The sequence below is a fragment of the Canis lupus genome, chromosome 1 (assembly GCF_048164855.1).
Source record: "Canis lupus baileyi chromosome 1, mCanLup2.hap1, whole genome shotgun sequence".
Lineage (NCBI taxonomy): Eukaryota > Metazoa > Chordata > Mammalia > Carnivora > Canidae > Canis > Canis lupus.
The window spans coordinates 31,221,547-31,242,240 of NC_132838.1; the positions used below are offsets into that span (position 1 = coordinate 31,221,547).

The following is a 20,694-nucleotide window of genomic DNA, read 5'->3' on the forward strand; positions in this document are numbered from 1 at the left end:
AGTATCAGGCACCACTCGAGGCACAGAGCAATCAGGACTGAATTAGAAATGAGGTGTTAAAATAGACACATAACCAGGTCATCATGTTATTGCGATGGGCTCAGTTCTGTGAAAGAGTCATACTGCATTCAACGAGAGGAGGAAATGTCCCCTGGTGCTCTGGACTGAAATGTCAGGTCCGAAGTTTTAGAGTTTTACTGGCCAAGTTTTTTGCTAAGAAAAGTACAGACTTTAGAATGAGATTAACTTGGGTCTGAATGTAGGTTTCATCAGTCACTCGCTGGGCAGCCTTGGGCAGGTTATTGAACTATTCTGAGCACAGGTTCCCCATCTTTAAAATGGGGATAATTGACACTCAACCATATCGGCAGAGAAGAGTACAGCATAAGGGTTGAGACTCTAGAGCTTGAGTGTCTGTGTTTAAATCCCAGTTCTGTAGCTAACTAGCTACGCACCTGCATAAGTTATTAGCATATTTATAGCTGTGAATCAGTTTACACATTTGTAAAATAGGAATGATGATACCTACTTCATGGTGATTCTTTAAATTAAATTAAACATTTTAAAGATTTATTTTATTTGTTTGAGAGAGATAGTAAGAGAGCACATATATGCCTGCACATAGAGAGAGAGAGAGTAGGGGGAGGGGCAGAGGGAGAGAATCTCAAGCAGACTCCCTCTAAGCATGGAGGGAGCTTGATCCCCGGACCCTGAGGTCATGACCTGAGCTGAAGCTAAGAGTTGGACGCTTAACTGACTGAGCCACCCTGGTGCCCCTAAATTAAATTACATTTTCATTAAGACTTTATGATTTTAGAGCAATTTTAGGTTCACAGCAAAACTGAGCAGAAAGTGCAAAGAGTTCCTCTTATATCCCTCCCTTTCACAGGTGCACAGCCTCCTCCACGGTCACCATCCCTCACCAGAATGGTACATTTGTCACAACTGCTGAACCTACACTGACATATCATAATCACTGCAAGTCTATAGTCTACCTTTGGGTTCACTCTTGGTGGTGTACATTCCATGGGTTTTGACAACTGTATAATCACATGTATCCATCATTAGGGTATCATGCCAAGTGTTTTCACTGCCCTAAAAAGCCCCTGTGCTTTGCCTCTTCATCCCTCTCCCTACTCCTCCTGGTAACCACTCATCACTTTACTGTCTCCATAGTTTAGCATGTTCTAGAATGTCATAATTGGAATGAAACAGTATGTAGCCTGTTCAGATTGGCTCCTTCCTCCTAGTAATATGCATTTAAGTTTCCTCCATATCTTTTCCTGGCTCAATAGCTCATGTCTCTTTAGCCCTGAAGAGCTGTCCATCTTCTGAATGCACTACAGTTCATTTATCCATTCACTTATTGAAAGACATCTGGGTTGCTTTTGAGGCTGAGCAGTTATGAACAAAGCTACTATAAATGTCAACGTGCAGGTTTTTGTTTGAACGTAAGTTTTCAACTCCTGTGGGTACCAAGAATGTGATTGATGAATTGTGTGATATGCCCTTCTTTTTATTCTTTATTTTTTAAGATTTATTTATTTATAAGAGACACAGGGAGCGATGCAGAGACATAGGAAGAAGGAGAAGCAGGCTCCTCGCAGGAAGCCCAATGTAGGACTCGATCACCAGATCCTGGAATCACTACCTGAGCCCAAGGCAGACGCTCAACCACTGAGCCACCCAGGTGCCTCGCCCTTCTTTTTAAGGAAAAAAAAAAAAGAACATTTTGCCCTCTCTCTTCCCAGGGCTGGGCATTTATCATCAAATTTAGATCCATCCTCAAACTAACATATACATAGTTACAGTAGGGAGGAGTGAGAAATATCTTCCTCATTTTAAATATTTCTTCAGCTTAGCCCTGTCGCAGTAATTATAGCTGACTCTTTTAAATATCCTTATTTATATTCTTCCTTTCCTACAATAGCTGATTCCAAATGCTAAATCTCAGTTCATAATTCCCAGTTGAGGCTTATGTATGTCTTCTAGCATTTTAATGTTTAATTACCAAGGTAGTAAGTGATGCTGGACTATATTCTAGCCATCCAGAAAAGGTTTTATTGTAGGCTGACAGAGGATAACTAAAGTTATAGTGGGGATTATTTCATAATGTATAAAAATATCGAGCCACTATGCTATACACTTGAAACTAGTTTGATACTGTATGTCAGTTATGCTTCAAAAAATAAAGATCCCATATTATTTCTTTATAAAGTAAAAACAAGATTCTGTTGCACATAATATACTACCAGTTATGACTGCTGTGCCATGCTTCTTAAGAAATTGGTATATTGTATGTGTTTGAAATGATAAATTTCTAGTAAGCAGAATATTTGATAAACAAGAATACTGTTTTTCCCGTCATATTGGAAAACCAAGTTTAATGCCTACAACGCACAATAAAGTTGAAGCTGATAACATTGTGTCATTGGGGAGCTCCACTTCCTCATGAGAAAGGAAGCTCAGGAATTTTCTTGATTTAAAACACAGTGCATCTCTAGTGGCCTGGGATCTAGAAATTTCAAGTCAGATGAATTAGAGGCCGGTGTTTATTCCAGAAAATAAAATCACTTTGTTGAAAATGAGTATGAGCATTATGTATCAGGTCATCAAAGGAAGATTCCTCTGAAGGCAAGAACAACCTTCAACCAGATGTAAATATTCAGTTGTTAACAAAGGACTGTACACTTTTTCTTAGAGACAAATTATACCCCCATCCTAGTTCTTCTTCGTCCACCTGTGAACATTGACCAAGATCAATAACTGCACTCAGAGAAAAGGGTGCCAAGTCCTTGTGAATGGAAGGGCTTCCAAGAAGGTAGTAAGAAAACAGCAATTTAATGAGATATACTTACCTCACGGAACACCAAAACGTGGCAATTTATTCTTTCATTTATTATTTCTTTCACAAGTTTTGCTCTATTTTATTCTATTACTGAGATATAATTGACATATAACATTATATTTCAGAGTATGTCATAAAAATTTCAGGGTTTTTCAAGTTGTGCAAATATATAAAGCATATTGTATGTGAAACTGTATTTAAGCATATCTGGGACCCCTGGATGGCTCAGTGGTTGAGTGTCTGCCTTTGGCTCAGGTAGTGATTCCAGGGTCCTGGGATCGAGTCCCACATCGAGCTCCATGCATGGAGCCTGCTTCTCCTCCCTCTGCCTGTGTCTCTGCTTCTCTTTCCGTGTCTCTCATAAATAAATAAAATCTTAAAAAAAAAAAAAAGGAAAAGAGTGATTTGATAAACAAAAGTAAAGCAATCGCTCCCTTTGCAGTTACCCGTTTGGGCCTTCTCCCTGGTGCCAGATCGCCTGCAGGTGGCGGCAGAGTACAGCAGATTTCTACCGACACGTCAAACCAAGTTGAATAAAAATGGTGGGGTTTTTTTGTTTTTTGTTTTTTGGGTTTTTTTTTTTTTGACATGAAATAGGTAGTTACCTACACGGAGACATAAATTTTGGTTTGTTTATCTCTGCATTATTTTCATGATTTTAAAAAATTGCATCTTATATTATCAATAATCTGGCTCCTTTGCCAAATTTTAAGAGGAAGGAATTGTGAATGGTGAGGTTTTCCTGACAACTTCCTGTAGGTATCAGCTATTCACACTAACCTGCTTGCAATGCAAGCCAAAATTCAGGCTTCTTGAGGGCAAGCTCTGTTTCTTTGTATATTTCCCCAGCGTCTAGCTAAATAGAGCTAGAGACCAAGAAACCCTTGATTAACTTTTAAATGATGCAAAGAAAAGAAGTAGCACGGTTTGAAACTGAAAAGCCAGACAGGCGCCTGGTTGGCTCAGTCACACGTATAAGTGTCCCACTCTTGATTTCAGCTCAGGTCTTGATCTCAGGGTCATGACCTCAGGGTCTTTGGATCAGGCCCCACCTCAGGCTTCAGGCTCAGTGGGGAGACTGCTTCTCTCTCCCTCTCTCTCTCTCCTTCTCCCTCTTTCCCTCCTGCTCATGCTCACTTTCTCTCTTTCTTTCTCTCTCTCTCTCTCTCCCTCTCTTTCCCTAAAATAAGAAACAGATTTTTTAAAGAATTTTTTTAAAAACTGAAAAACCAAAAACAAAAACAAAAACAAAAAACAAAAACAAAACAAAAAAAAAACCTGAAAAGCCAGGGGTTTTTGTGATTATCGAGACTGTAACAAAGTGAAATACAGAGGAAAGGTTACTTAGTGAATTTGATATAGGTATGTAGAATTTGTCATGAAAAATGTCCTTGACATGGTCATAGTCATGGTATTTTGTTTTAACGTGCTATTTTGTAGCAATGATGTTTTTTCAGCACTTCTTGAAGTCCACTTTCCAACCAGCAGAGCAAATCCAGAGACTGCATACATTTCACACAGTATACTCATGAGGGCTCAGTGAAGAGCCAATCTTCAATATTTAGTAGATTAATGAATGAATGAATGATAAACAACTAGAGAAAGTCTTACAATGTTAGTTTGAATTAGTTATAAGTCCAGGAACAAGTTGCCAAGCATCTGCCCTTATAGATTGTTATATATACTGATTGATTTATATTTCTAAAATTTTGTCTTATATTACCTAACGTGGCTTTCTCTATAGATCATTTTACCCCCAAATTACACATGCTCTACCCTCATACTTTCTCATAGGTCTTATCTTCTCCAAACGTCATATAATCAATGAGACTTTGGAAGAATTCAGGAGTACTTTTTAATACTTTTTTCCTGTGTATAAAAATTTCAGAGTTTCACAAATATGCAAACATACAAATGACACCATATAGGAAACACGACTTAAACATATTATGTCTGACCAAGTACATCTAGAAGAATCCATGACATATTCCTTTATGTTAAGCGTGTTCTCTTAACTCATTAAAGCCCTAAAGGATGATTTGTTGCTGGCTAGCTAGGGCAGGGGAGGGTTAATCATTTTAAAAACTATGAATCAGTCTCTGGGCTCACATTAGCTGAGCTTTACTTTGTATAGCAACTTCAGATTTATACTGTATTCAGCAAATATGGATTGAGCTGCCTTCAAATATTAAATATCCTCTAGGATGGGACTTTAGGAAGCACTGGTGACCACCTGTGCCTCATGGTCACCCCGATTCAAAAATGAATGAGTAGATTAGTCCTGAAATTTGGGGTGGTTAGACATACAATAACAGAATGCATTATACTTGACATCCCATCAATTGTTTCAGCAAACATCCCACAATTGTTTCAGCAATTTCAGTGGGGCCACTGGGAGAGCCTTGATTGCTCCTGGAGGGCAATGTACCATAAGTGAGAAAAATGAAGAGGGTATTAAGCCATCTTGCATTTAAATATAGCAACAGTACTCTTACTTTGGTGAATTTCAGCAAATTACTGAGGAATGGAGTCAAATTCAGATAGAACCATATAAGAGGATCTATAGAATATATTCTCCAGCCAAGATGCCTGGGTGGCTCAGTCAGTTAAGCATCTGCCTGTGGATCAGATCATGATCCCAGAGTCCTGGGATTGAGTCCTGCACTAGGCTCTCTGCTTAGCAGGGAGTCTGCTTCTCTGTGTACTCCTCCCCTCTGCTTGGATACACTCTCTCTTAAATAAATAAAATCATATATATATATATTCTCTAGCCAACTTTTCTCCCTCTCCATTTGCACCGCAGTCTTCTTCCTTACAGGCCTCTTGGGTTGTTTCTTGAGAATAATCCCACCCTCACACTGCCAGCTCCCTCAGCCTGTCCCTTTCCTCTGGTGTCAGTAAAGAGGCCCAGCCAGTAGGTCTCAGACTTGAAGTCTTCTCAGACATTTTGAGGATACTTGTTAAAGATGCAGAGGACTGGCCCCACCTTACACCTAAGAGCGGGAAGCTCTGGGATGGGGCTGGGAGTCTGCATTTTAAATAAGCCACAGGCTCAACTTCTAATGTGTAAGTAGTAGCTAGAGCAGTGACCTATTTTTTTTCATGTTCTCCATTCTTTTGTCAACTCCCCCTGGCAAAGGAAGGAATGGTTTACAGGGGTGCTTCTAAAATTTTATGGTGAACTGAATCACCTAAGGAATCTTGTTAAAATGCAGATTTTGATTCAGGTGGTGAGGGGTAGGGCCTGAGCATCTGTATTCCCAGTTCATACTGTCGCTGCTGCTCCACAGACCACATTTTGAGGAGCAAAAGTTTATGGCAGGAAATCTGTGACCTTTTATGGGATTCCCCTATTCTTCCACTGGGGAAAATCTCCTCCAATCTGATGGAACAGCGAAAATGTTCCTACTTGGGCTTACGGTGTAGGTTTGTTTGTCGAGCAATAAGCTCTGAAGGTGTAACATGTACTTGCAGCCCACTATTCTAATCGAGTCAAACCTACACCAAAACTAGCTATTATTTCACAATCTACTGTCAATAATGTATCACAGGATAATTAGGCATCACTGCTAGGCAGGCCACATAATTGATATAATTAATATTCCTTTTATACAAATCTGATCTTTAGATTTCCTCTTCTCATTCGATTATTCCCCTCTCAATGTTTTCACTCACAGGATGATGTGAATAAACTTAAATGGGAGGTTAGAAGATTTTTGCAAGCAAATATAAAGGTGTTTGAAAAGTAAGTCATTAAAGAGAAGAAGGTAAAGTCAGAAAAAGTAAAAAATCAAAACTTCCCAGATTCACAATTTTGTCCAGACAGCTTCTTCCCACTGTGCCCTTGAACAACACAGACATGTCCAGGATAAATGGTTAACTTGAAAATCCTCAGAAAGACAGGGAGTAAACAGATTTCGACACCTACTTCTGACAGCAAGCTGGAAAGGGACAGGGATTGACAAAAAGGATATTGTTGGTGAAAAACTCATGTAAAAAGAAACTTAGCCCAAGCATAGTTTATGTCTTACAGGGATGTTTAAGGTTCAGAGGTTAGAAAGGAGGAAAGTTAGAAACAAAGTTTCTAGGTTGGGTCAGGACCCACATTACTGCCAGGAAATGCTACTGCCAAGTAAAGCCCCAGAAAAACAAGAAAATGGTCATATTCATTTTATTTATAGTGTCTTCATTTTCACAATTGTTTCAGCAATCTATCCTAGCTAGCAGATTAGAACAAGAAGAAATGAATAGTTTATCCAGCTAAAGGGTAGCAGAATATGATTATATTGATTATTTTGAACTAAAGGCAATTGAGAAGCAGATACAGGAGAAGCTCTCTGCCCTCCCCCATTTGCCTAAAAGCAGGACATATATTTGTAGAGGTGTCCCCTCCCCACTCTACCAGGAAGGACATAAGCTAATCACCAAAGACAACTATAGACCCTTATCAATCCAGAGATAGGCACTAGAGGATCTACATACAAACTTTACTAACTAAACTTATCTTCCATTAGTTCACCTGTATATTTACCTTCCCAAAATTTGCTACTCTAGAAACTCAAAGTCCCTTCCCTTTGTCCTGACACTTCTCTGTATATTTATTGTTCTTTGGTTTAGATGCCAAATAAGCCCCAAGTTCTAACCATCCCTTTGAGTTACTCATCTCTGAGTGCTCCTATGTGGATACACATTGCACATGCTAATAAAAGTGTATTTGTTTTTCTCTTGTCAATCTATCTCTTGTTAGTTAGGACTCCTGGAGCACCTAACATGAGTAGAGGGAAAAGATGTTTTCCTCCCCTACACAGCTGACTACAGAGAAAATCAGCTCATGAATTTCAACCAATATAAGATATTCTCTTGGAGAAATGCAGTGAGAACTGTTACACTATAAAAGGGTAAGCTGGGATCCCTGGGTGGCGCAGCGGTTTGGCGCCTGCCTTTGGCCCAGGGTGCGATCCTGGAGACCCGGGATCGAATCCCACATCGGGCTTCCGGTGCATGGAGCCTGCTTCTCCCTCTGCCTATGTCTCTGCCTCTCTCTCTTTCTCTCTCTGTGACTATCATAAATAAATAAAAATTTTAAAAAAAATAAAAAATAAAAAAAATAAAAGGGTAAGCTGAAATACACCAAAAGATAATAGCTCCAATGGCATTTTCATTCTGTTATTTGGAGCAGAAAGCTCAGTGAAAAGGAAATAGGAACAAAATCCTAGAAACAATAAGGAAATACAATAATTAATTAATTAATATTAATAATAAATTAATAATAAATACCTATTGTGATGGCAGGTATCCAGAATAAAAAGGTCATGTTTTCCAAAGGGCCAATCTTGCTCTAGACTGAGTTATTCGGCTGGTTTTTGGTCCCCTGTGTACAAATGCTAACATCTACAAGGTACTAGAAACCACTCGTTTAAGAGTGAAGATCTCATATTAGAGATCTTCTACAAGGTAGTCAGTGTCTAGATTTATTTCATCTTTTGTCACAAAAACATTCTTTAGAAGTGTCTACTTAAAATTAATACTTTAGTTGTATTTTTCCATTCCCTCTAATCACAATCAAGTTTCAAGATAAGAAAAATATTCTTTAAAGATTTATTTGAGAGAGAATGCAAGTGCTTGCATGCACACATATGAGTGGGAGGGGTGGGCAGAGGGAGAGACTCTCAAGCAGACTCCCCACTGAGTGTGGAGCCCAGCGGGGGGCTCCATCTCACGACTCATGAGATCATGACCTAAGCCAAAAGCGAATCAGGTGCTCAACCAACTGAGCCACCCTAGCACCCAAGACAAGAAAAATATTTTAAGAGGAATTTCCTGTTAGGTTGGTCAGCATGGTGTTTGAGCAGCTAAGTTTTGACAGAAACCAAGTTAGAGCATTGATATGCTTTCCCGTGGCAGCCCACCTCCCCCAGAGGGCCCCAAGCTATGTACATTTCACTGAGACTGTCAGGCTGCCCCAGCCCCGTCCCAAAAATCAATTCTGGTAGGACCCTCACCTCAAATCTGGTTGGGAACAGTCCTCTAGCTTCCTTCCGCCTATTTGGGCAGAGACCAACACTGCCCAATGGCTTTGAGGGTTTGCTAGAGCCCCAGCACCACTTTATGAAGAGAGTGCCTCCCTGGCTTTTCACAGGTCCTCTGTATCCCTGGAATTTCCAGGTGCCCACGGGGAATTGCAAATCTGTTGCATCCAAGTTTCTGCAGCCAGACTTGAACGTCACTTGATGGTGGTAGTTCCACTGGAGTTAAAGCTACCAGAAACACAGTTTATGGAGATGCACTGGCTGGATTTGAATCCACTTACTTACTCTCTGACAATAGGAAAGCTACAGATCCTTCCTCTGACTAGTGTTCTATCTATAAATTGAAGAATATATATATATATAACATGTATATATGTATATAAACATGTAGCTACCATGAGGTGGGGGGAAAGTCTGATATGGATGCTATAGTAAGACTACCCTAGGATGAGGTGGGGCCCATTTATTTAAATCAGATTCAGCCAGGGAAGTGAGATCTGGCAAATTACACTACAGACAAGTATGCCTTCAAATGAGGAACTACAATCTTAGAAGGAGGTAATTAAGGTTCCTAACTGTACAACGTTATTCAGAGGTCCCCCACCTCCTTCAATGAATTAGCATGCTGCCATAGATCCAGCCCTAAAGGTACACTGAAAGAGATGTGGCTAGGTTCTTCAAAATTGAATAGTATGCCAAGAAACTCAGTAACAATGATAAATGAAAGCATGATTTTCCTGTCTCTTCTGTACTTGGGTTCTGTACAGGCAAACCGAGTTATCCCACACAAGGATGCTTGCCCACAGGCAGGATTCAGGCAAAAGAAGGAACCCAATATAGTATGTGGCAGAAAACTGGAAACCAAAAGGGAGCTTACTTTGGACCAGTAGTTCTTAAACTTGGCTGCTTAAACTGGAAACATCTGGGGATTTTTAACTACCAACAGCAGGACGCAGGTGAACTGCTCTTAGGGGCAGGCGGGGAGGACTCATTTGTGATTTGGAGTGTCTGCCAATTTCTATGGTAGAAATACCAGATGGTGGCCAATTTTAAGCCATCAACATGATGAACAGGACCTTAGGCAGAGCCTTACAGCAAGGATGAGCCAGCTCCAGCACACAGCTAGGCCTCACCAGGGATTCTGTTTTAAACGGTGAGGGGGGAGGCCCAAGCAGAGGGTCACTAAAAACCAGCCCCAGGTCATGATCCTGGAGTCCCGGGATCAAGTCCCACATCGGGCTCCCTGCATGGAGCCTGTTCTCCCTCTGCCTGTGTCTCTGCCATTCTCTCTCTCTGTCTCTCATGAATAAATAAATAAATAATCTGAAAAAAAAAAAAAACAGCCCCAGGTGATTCCAACGTGCAGCCATGTTTGCGAACCACCGACCCAGTTCATGTGGCTTTCTCTCAGGCTGCTTCTGCTGGCACCTTCTTATCATCTGCTCTACAACTGTCCAGTCAGTACATCGTTCCCTTTAAAGTTTGTTGCCATTTTTTAATATTGTGCTTTGGGGAAGCTATTTCTGCTCTCCTGCCTTTGGCTGCTCAGTGGGAATATGGTGTTGATGGTCTCTAAAAGCAGTTGATTTGTTCAAAACCATGAGTTAAGTAATGTGTTCAAGGCAGATGGTGGAAAACAAGGTTGGAAACACTCTTCCTGACTGCAAGAGGCTTATCATCTGAAGGGCAAGGGACAGGAGTGAGCCAGCAGCACCAGGAGGGTGTGAGAGAGAGCACAAAGAAGGCCATCAGTGCAGACGCCATTTATCTGCTAACCAGCATGTTCCCAAACCCCTTGTTGCATCCAGCAGAGTGATGAGGGACTAAATGCTCTTTTCCCCCAATGTAATGGCTCTGCCCAGGGAGAGAGATACAAGGCAAAATCAGCTGAAAGTTCCTCAAAAGGCTTTGCTTTTTCTGTTTATTGTTGTTGTTGTTGTCATTTGTTTTTTGTTTTTTAAAAAAGGCGTATCCGAAGCAGGTACAGCATCTTTGCCTACAACCTATCGTATTTCTATCTGGAGCCCAAGACAGCTGCTGGTGCTGCCACAACCCTTTTGTAACCATGAATTAAACAACAAGAGAATCCCAGGTGCACTCACTCTGGTATCTTTCTGGCATTAAACAAATGCCAGAAGCTTCTGCTGTTTGTATACAGGCTTCTAAGCGAGATTTTCCCTGATTAGCAGCAGAATGCAATCCAAACTGCAAACCAGTACAGGTACACACCAAACTGGAAGATGGGGCATGCTTTGTAGGATGATTAACAGTTGAGCCAAATCATAGAGGATAAGGCAAATCAGTGATGGGGGAGGCAGGGGGAAGAGAGGGGCCCTAAGCGGAAGACCAATGTAAGCTGATACCTCCAGGCACAAGAGTATGGCTGGTTTGGGCACACACAAGTAGAGAAGGTGACAGGAACATGGGGGTCCTTGTGAGGGTTTGAAGGAGCTCCGGCTGGAGGAACCAGCAGCATCCATTGCGGTAACTAAAGGAATGAGAAATTTATCCTAAAGATATAAGTTAACTTTTGAAGAATTTAAGGCTGAGAAGGTATATGGTTAAATTTGTGTTTTAAAAAGATAATATTTATCTTTAATACAGGATGTTACTTCTAGGAATGTTCTTTATTCAATTCCTTAATTTATAGTAGGGAAAAATCAGAAAAAAACATAACTGGCACCAATAAGACATGATAAATTATAATACTGACCTATGGTGGAATATTTTTGCAACTGTATTTTTAGGCAATGTATTATTATACTAGAGATATAATAACTAAAGAAAAATGCACAGAATAAAATTATATCCCACAAAAATCAATTTTTTAGGAAAAATGGAGGAAATACTAGAAAAAAATTATGAAATAATAATTACAATTCTTACTAGATAGTAGAGATAAACTGATGTTTATTTTCTTGTCAAATTTTTTCTTTTTCTAATTTTCTAATAAGAAATTTTCTTATCAGTGGGGGAAAAGTTTACCTAAAATATAGGAATGGCAACTGGAGAGGGCCAGGCTAGAAGCAGAGAAGTCAATGAGTTAGTATTTATTGTTCATTCGGTTTCTGAGTCTTTTGTCGGGTGATCAAGAGTTGGAAAACAGTATTCCAGGAAATGCTCTGAGCCTTGCTCTCTTCCCTCAATAACCTATTGGGGTCACCCAAGATTTCTTGATTTTCTGGAATCCCATCCTGTGTTTTGTACTTTCAAGGCTCCTAAGTGAATTTTGACTGTTCAGGCTTCTTTAGCTCTAGCTTTTCCTACACATTCTCACCCTCTTTAGAAGTAAGAATTCCTGTTTTGCCTATCCTCAGAAACAACATGATCACATGTTTGTGTTCACACTAGTCACAGTTTCTGCTCTTAGCACTGCTGGCACAACCTGCAACCCTGGAGAGAATGGTTTATATCATGGGACTCTTTGTTTCCAGTGAATGGTAACAATTGGGCTGATTTGGACTGCGTTGGGCCTCTGCTCAGAGCAGTTCATCAGTGGGCTGACATTTTAAAACTGAGTAGGACTATCACGTTTCTGCCCTCAGGGACTCCAATTGAGAAACACAGAGAGAGCCAGGCAGTTAGCAGCAGGAACTAAAGTTGAAGGGATGTGTAGCTGAAGCCCAAGCGGTAAAGCTATGGTCATGATAAGTCCTGAGAAAGCAGACACTCTGAGTGGGCAGATTCAATGAGGTAAGAAGGGAGTGTGCAGAGTAGAGGTTAAAAAGTGAGTTGTAGTGAGAGGTGAACAGAGCAAGCCCCCCGATAATAATCAACTCACCTAACAGGAATCAGAGTGAAGATTCAGAAATCCCAGCTGTTGAAGCTTGTAAAGTTCGTAAACATTGTTGCATTAACAGACTGGCTGATTTACTGTTTCTTGTTTTTCTAATTTTGGTTCATCTACCTATGTTCCATGGGTTTCCTTATAATAATAAACCTGCTGCCCCACCTTCCTTTGTACTTTGACTTACATTGTAAAGGTTTCTGTTTCTTGAAATCAGAAGGACTAAACTTATATTGTGTTGATCCATTTACTTATTTATTGAATTACTTACTTCTTAATTCTTTCAATAGTCTAAGTAACATATTAAAATAGTGCCAGTATTCTATGCTCTAGGGACAAGAAGATAAGATATACAATACTTGCCCTTAATGATTATTCAGTGTTAGCCCTCACGGTGGTGATAGAACATAAATACGAGAGGTATGTAGAAGGATGTACTAGATATGACTGAATATGGGATGTAGGTAAGAGGAAATATAAGGAGTAGGCAGGGGAGAAGTTTTAAATTATGTTTCAAGCTTCTGCCTGGGTCATTGAGAGGGTCACAGTGCCATTCACCAAAATGAAGAATTCTAGAATAAAGAACGTTGAGTTTAAAGATATCCAGGTCTGAAAAAATTAAAAATGAAAATAATTAAATAAAGACTTTCAGGTCTGGGTATCCAATATGCAGCTGTGGAAAGAGATCATAATTCAAGATTAGGCTACATTAGAATCGATTTAGGACAAATACTATCAATAATATTTGTAGCTATGGCTTTTATAATGAGAGGAAGGCTGAGAACAGAATTCTGAGCAATAGTCAAGGGAAGGCCAGAGAAAGAGGTTTCTAGGAAGAAGACAAAGTAGGAGTGACCCAAGTAATAGGAGAACAGGAGAGTGATCTATTGTGGATGCCAAAGAGCAGATTACTTCAAACAGGAGGACATTATCAGCAGTGCAAATGTCTCAGAGATGGGGAGAAAGATATAAACAGAAACCTGCTCATTATATTTGTAGTATGGAAGTTACTGGTGCCCTAGATGAAAGGGCTTAGTAAGAGAATCACTAAGATGGCAATGAGCTGAGGATCAAGCACTAAGTATGAGTTCATTCATTCAGTAAGCTAGACCCTAACAAGTAGGGGAGAGACAGATTCTACCCAAGGGTGTAGTCAGGAATTATTAGAACCCGTACGGGGGAAAATTTAACTCTCAGATTCCAACTGAGTGTCCACACAGAACTGTTCCCTCTCTCTTCTTGGCTCTTCTTCATTTCTCCCAAGTCCATTGTGACCCTTGCATGAGCTCCTGGATCCAATCTCTTCTGCCTCTGCTCTTTCTGCGAGACTAGAAGAGAACCAACCACTCTTGCATATGTCCTATCTCTTAGGTCTTCCCAGCCATTCCACACCCAACTGTAGGGACATGCATGACATTTATCCAGGCCTTTAGAAGAGAATAAAGTGGAAATTATATAAGAATAAACTAAAAGCTGTGCTCAAAAGTGTGGTTTGGAAGAGGGGAGTGGATGTGGCCAAGATCAAGTTGCGGGCCTTTCACGTCAGACGTCCTTTGGGGTTCCCCACATCTGTTGGCCCATATTCACACATGACAAACATTTTCAAAGGACCAACTTATAAAAGGGAATAAAATATATTGTTAAATCTTTCCTAGTTTTTAAGATTCCCCTCTGCATCAGTGAGATACAATATCACCATCCCTTATACTACAGAAATTTTTAGATGAGATGCTTCAAAAGAATTCAAACTTTGGTGAGATTCTTTTTACTTTCCACGTGGGTGAAGAGAAGGCAGTGCCTGAAGCCTACCTTGGCTCCCCTGCCAGCAGAGTCAGAACTGGATGATTATTGGAGCCAAGTGCCTAAGAAAGTAGAAGGGGTGGGGCTCTGGGGCACAGGAGGGAGAAGCTCACCTTATGGAGGAGAATGAAAGGATTGAGAGCAGGTGCAGACACATTTGTAGATGTGGGACAGGATAAGCTAGAATTCTAGCTGATGGTTTCACTTTCTCAGTATATTACAAACAAACTAGTAGAAGCACTAGCAGGAAAACTTGAGGAAATGTGTACTACCAGCAATAGCAGATCATATATTGGATCTTGAAGGTGGGGCAGGTCCTTATTATAAACTGTCTTATTTAGCCGCCATCTCAGTCTTCTGAAGTATGACTAACCCGTAAATATAAGTTTGCTAATAGAGGGCTTGGTCAGTATTTTAACTATTCTCAGCATTGCTAGGAAAATGGAAAATGCTACATTGCAATTTTCCACTGAATACCTATGGAAGTTGCATGAAAAGTTGTACAAATAGATGTGCTACTCTACATTTGATACAATCTCTCTATAAACAAATTTTACTAACCCAGTCATTTCCCAACATATTCCATAGAGACCATGGCTTCTAAAATTATAATTATATTAATGTCTGAGAAGCAATTGTAAAAATAATCTTTAAATGGTATAACTTAAAAGGATCTTTATACTTTGGTCTTCTGGTTCCTGATCATGAGACCAACTTGTGAAAGGACTTCAAGAGTACTGAGTTGCTAGGATTTATCAGATGCTGGAGGAAGGAGAAATATAAAGCCACCTAATTAAGGTCATGACTCTGAACTACTACATCAGAAGACCTCGAATTCTGTTCAAATGAATACATGCTAATGAGTGCAAGCAATGTATGGCATTGTGCCAGGCTTCAGGGCTTTCATACAAAGATGATTCAATCACACTCAGTGCCCAAAAGGAGCTTGTACACAGAGGAACAAGAAAAACACACACACAGAAAATATTGCACAGACTTTATGATGAAGGCAGCCTGGGAATGGGCCCTAAAGGGTGAGTAGGATTTCACAAGGTAAAGATGAGAAGGAAAGCACTTGAGATCCAGTGACCAACAAGGCACAGATGTCAAAGATATAAGGTATTTGAGGGAAGACTTAGAAGTCCAGTACAGGTAAAGCTGTGGTTTTCGGAATGTGGTTCCTGGACCATCAACCTCAACATCACCTGGGAACTTGTTAAAAATGCAAATTCTCAATTATAGAGTCTTGCATCTCAATTATTGAATCACCATATGCCCCAACAATTTCACACCTAGATATATATATTCCAAAATAATTAAGAAGACAAAAATTTGTACATGAATGTTTATAGCAGCATTGTTCATAATAGGCAAAGGGTAGAAACAACCCAAGTGTCTACCATTTGGATATAGGTAAATAAAATGTGTTGCATGCAGTGAAATATTTTACCATAAAATAAACAAAATACTAAAATATATTACAACATGGATGAACCTTAAAAATAGTGTTAAGTGAAAGAAGCCAGTCACAAAAGACCACATACTGTATGATTCCATTTCTATGAAATGTCTGAAAGAGGCAAATTCATAGAAACAGAAATTAGATTAGTGGTTTCTAGAGACTGGGATGAGGAGGGAATGAGAAGTGTCTGCTAATGGGCTTCTTTTAGGGTGATGAAAATGTTCTAGAAGTAGTAGCAATGGTTGTGAAACTTTGTGAATATACCATAAACCATTGAATTGTGTACTTTAAAAGGATTACTATTGTATGTGGATTATGTCTCAAATTTTAAAAAAAGGAAAAATTCTCAGGTTTCACTCCAGTCCTACTGAATCTGAAACCCTTGGGCTAGAACCCAGTAACCTGTGCTTTAACCAGCCTTCTGGGTGATTCTAATATACACCATGTGTGAGAACCACCTTAAGGCACTGGATCTCAGTCTGGGCAGGACATTATTATCATCTGGAGAGCTTTAAAAGATATCCATTTCCCAGGGCCCACACCTAGAGATTCTGGTTAATGGAGCCAGGGAATCAGTGTTTTTTGAAAGCTACTCATGTGACTCTCCTGTGCATCACAGTTGAGAACCTCTGGCCTGGCACCCAAGGCATGTGTAGGTGGATTAATGAGTGATGGTGCAGGAGGATACTGGAGAGGCGAGGACCTCGCTGTAGAGGACCTTGGAAAACAACCTTGAGGAAAGGAGATAGGCATGTGAAGATTATTCTGGCAATAGTGAGTGGAAGAATGGGTGCATGTAGGCACTGACAGCTGTGAGATCAGTTAGGAAATTTGGATAAGCATGAGGAGTCAAGGGCAGAAAGCAGAAACATTGTGGTAGGAATGAAAAGGAAGGGAAGTAAGGAAAAAACACATGGGGATAGATCTACTGACTATGAAAACTAACAAGATGTAAGATGGGGAAGGGGAGAAAGGAGTCAAAGTTGTTTTCAGAGTTTTAAATGTAGATGATTGGATAAAGATAATGCCATTAAAACAAATATGGAGATCAAGCATTTTTGCTGGTGCTTTTTGGTGTGGAGGAACAGAAAGTGCAGGATGAGGGGAAAAGGTAGAAGAGCAGAGTTGAATGAAGATAAAGATAAGGAGCAGAAATAATCCATTATGCACTGATCTTAAAAAAAAAATACAATGATTCCAAGAGCAAATCTGTTTCCACTGTATGTTTCCAAAATGAGTGTTGCAAATATATTCAATCCTTGGAAATTTTATTAGTTTCATATTGTTGCCATAACCAATTACCTCATATTTGGCAGCTTAGAAACAACACAACTATACTACCGTACAGTGCTGTAGGTCAGGTGTCTGACATGAGTCTCACTGGGGTTAAAGTGTTGGCCAGACTGCATTCCCATCTGGAAGATCTAGGAGAGAATCTATTCGCTTGCCTTTTCCATCTGCTAGAGACTGCCTATATTTCATGGCTGGTGAGCCCTTTCTCCAGTTGCAAAGCAAGCACTGATGAGTTGAGTTTTTTATGCTGCATCACTCTGAGCTCCTCTTTTGCCTCCCTCTTTCACTTTAAAGGACCCTTGTGGTTACATTGGACCTACCCAGATACTCCAGGAACATCTTCCTATTTAAGGTCAGCTAATGAACAACCTAATTCCAATTACAACCTTCATTCTTGTTTGCCATGTGATATAATATATTCACAGGTTCTGGGGCTTAGGATATGGACATCTTTGGAGAGCATGATTGCTATATTATATATTATTACTATACAGCCATTTCCTACTGCTACATTCCTCCTAATACAAATTTAATTTATAACTTCCAAGTCTGTTCTAGTATTTTATGATATACCTAAGATTTTTTTCCTTTTTACAGAGTCCTTACTCTATAATACTGGAACTAACAACCACAAGCCAGATAAGAGTGGGGGATGTCAATAGCTCATAGTTCAATATAAAAGAATAATATTAAGAGTGTACCAGCAAATTGCTAAGAGTCTTTTCTATTGTTATAAAAGTCAAGAAGCTTCTTAATCACCCCCACCACATCCTTCTATTCTATTTATGAGACTGGTATTTGTTTGCTAGGACTGTAGTAACAAAGTGACACAGATGGGGTGCTTAAACAACAGAATTTTATTTTCTCACAGTTCTGGAGCCTGGAAGTCTGAGATCAAGGTGTCTGTGGAGTTGGTTTCTTATGAGGTCAACAGGGGAAGCTCCGTGACAGGCTTCGCTCCTTGGCTGGTAAATTGTCAGTCACTTTATCTGTGTCTTCACATCATCTTCCCTCTGTACGTGTTTGTGTCCAAATTTACTCTGATAAGGACAACAGCCATGTTGGATGAGGGCATAACTAATGGCCTCATTTTAATTTAATTACCTCTTTAAAGACTCTATCTCCAAATACAGTTATATTCTGAGGTGTGAAGGGTTAGGACTTCAATATGTCTATTTTTGAAGGAAACAGAATTCAACCTATAATGTAATACTTATGTTATCGTATTGTAATATAGCCATATTACCAAACGAATCTCACATGCCTCCTCTGATTGTTGGTGGTTGCCTCAGGACATCTTTTGGAAAGGATGCTGAGGGTATATCTGGGTTGGGTTGGAGAGAAGTAGGTACAACTAGCAAACTAGCAATGTCTGCCACACATGCTGGCTGGCGGAGTGGCAAGTAGCATGCCATGGATGTGCAAACCTTCTCATTGATTCAATGACCACATAGGGTAAGAGATTCTTTTACTAAGTACAGAGTAGACTACCAGCCAGGAAGAATAATATTGGATGCTGATGTTCTGATCCAGCAGTTACATTATAACTTAGAACTTATTATCCTGCCTCCACTAGAAGTTTTGAATATCATTATTCATACTCCATGGTTCCCAGACTGACCAGTGCCTAAATATGTGAGTGATAGAGAAACTGCCTGAGGAATCCAAGCTATTGACAAGCCACTAATATGAATTACCCATTTGTAAAGTATGCCTTTTATAGGGAAATGAGTCATTAGGGAAGGTAGCCATTACTTTATTTTGACTCTACTACACATAACATGAATTCACTTCAAGATAATACATTTAGATATTGTTCACAAGAACAAAAGAGTTGGTTAGAAAACTGTAGGAACCTGAGTTGTTACACCAGTATGCCATACAAATATTATTTTCCATGCTCATGTTTGTAAATGATAAAAGTTGAGAATCACTACCCTGAGTTAATCACCCAAGTCCTTTGAGAATGCACCATTCATTCTCCTGGTCAACTATCTCAGGGATTTTAAGGAACATTAGCAATATTTTGCTCCCCATTAGTGTTCACAGTCCCTTACTCCTAGCCCATCATATTTTTCTAACTCCTTTAATTAAGAAAAATTTCAAATATACAGAAAAATCAAAAGCTTGGGGTATGGGCATGGGTGAAATACATGATGGGGATTAAGGAGCACACCTGTTATGATGAGCACTCTGTGATATATAGAAGTGTTGAGTCACTGTATTGTACATCTGAAACTAACATAACACTGTATAATAACTAACTGGAACTAAAATAAAAACTTAAAGAAAAAACTACGGCAACCTGATACTGATTTCATGGAAAGTGACAAAACATCATTAGCCAAGGAGTAATATGACCTTAATAAGATTAGCCCTGTGGAAAAAATAATATATGGGATATAGGTCCCTACAATGTTTTAGTGTGCTTACGGATGATCAAAACTCTGCCATAAAAACCAAGGTTTAAGGCAGCCATTGACAAGGCATACCACCTGGGACTATCATTTTGGGGGTGTCTATAGCTAAATTTAAGAAAATTTTCATTAGAGCCTTATCCAAATTATCCCATTCATGTGTCTTTCTCATGCAACCTGTCAGACTGAAAATATGGTGCAGATAGATAAAACTGTTCCAAAAAAAGACAGCCAGAGGCAAGTGGCCAAGACTTGGCATTATTCAACAAGAGGGGTCACTTCTGTCGGGATTACTGATGTTTCAAGATTTGCCTCAATAGCCTCCCAGAGATTTTACAAGATAAGCCAGGACGTATGCTGAATGCACTGTACACTTTGTTTATTTTTACCACAAAAGTTTGTCTTTGCTGAGAAGTATGGAGTGACACCGAGCTGGCTTCCTGCCACTACTTAAGATCACGGGCAGAGTGTCATGTGAGGTTGGAGCACAAGAGAACCAGTGTGACATTGCCAGGATAACAGATCAAAGCTTTCCTCTCAGGGTGACCTGACAACAGTAGACCAGGACTTACTGGAGTTACCAAGAAACAACACACAGTCATCACCCCTCTCTGTGTGCAAACAATGAGAACAAGTCAACTGGTAGTTCTCATTACCATTTTAAGCTCACAAGGAATATATGAACATAAATAATTATAAAAAATAACTCATTTAAAAAATATCAGTACCTAAATGTGAAAAATATGCAAATATTAAAAATATCCTTTTGCTAAACCATACTTATCCTTTGTTCTTTCATATGTTTGACCATTGTTTTCAATGGTGTGAATGTTCTTCCAAACCTATATTTCTATATACTTATAGCCAATCTATGTACACAGATATATGTAGATATACAGATACAGATATAGATATCACTATATACATAAATCTCAGGCACTTCACCTATTATTCAGCTACTTATTTTTCTTTTTTTAAAAAATATTTTATTTATTTATTCATTAGAGAGAGGGAGAGAGAGAGAGAGGCAGAGACACAGGCAGAGGGAGAAACAGGCT

General features: G+C 39.6%; 1 long non-coding RNA gene across 2 annotated transcripts; it reads left to right on the forward strand.

Moving 5' to 3' along the window:
• Window positions 1–1,218: 1,218 nt before the first annotated feature.
• Window positions 1,219–20,353, forward strand: LOC140614711 (uncharacterized). Of its 2 annotated transcripts, XR_012015514.1 has the most exons (6): window positions 1,219–1,451; window positions 6,526–6,593; window positions 7,596–7,746; window positions 17,514–17,571; window positions 18,091–18,187; window positions 20,034–20,353. It is a non-coding gene; the product is annotated as an uncharacterized lncRNA (long non-coding RNA). The 2 variants fall into 2 exon arrangements; XR_012015510.1 differs by lacking the exon at window positions 20,034–20,353 and having other exon boundaries at window positions 18,091–19,364.
• The last annotated feature ends 341 nt before the right edge of the window (window positions 20,354–20,694 follow it).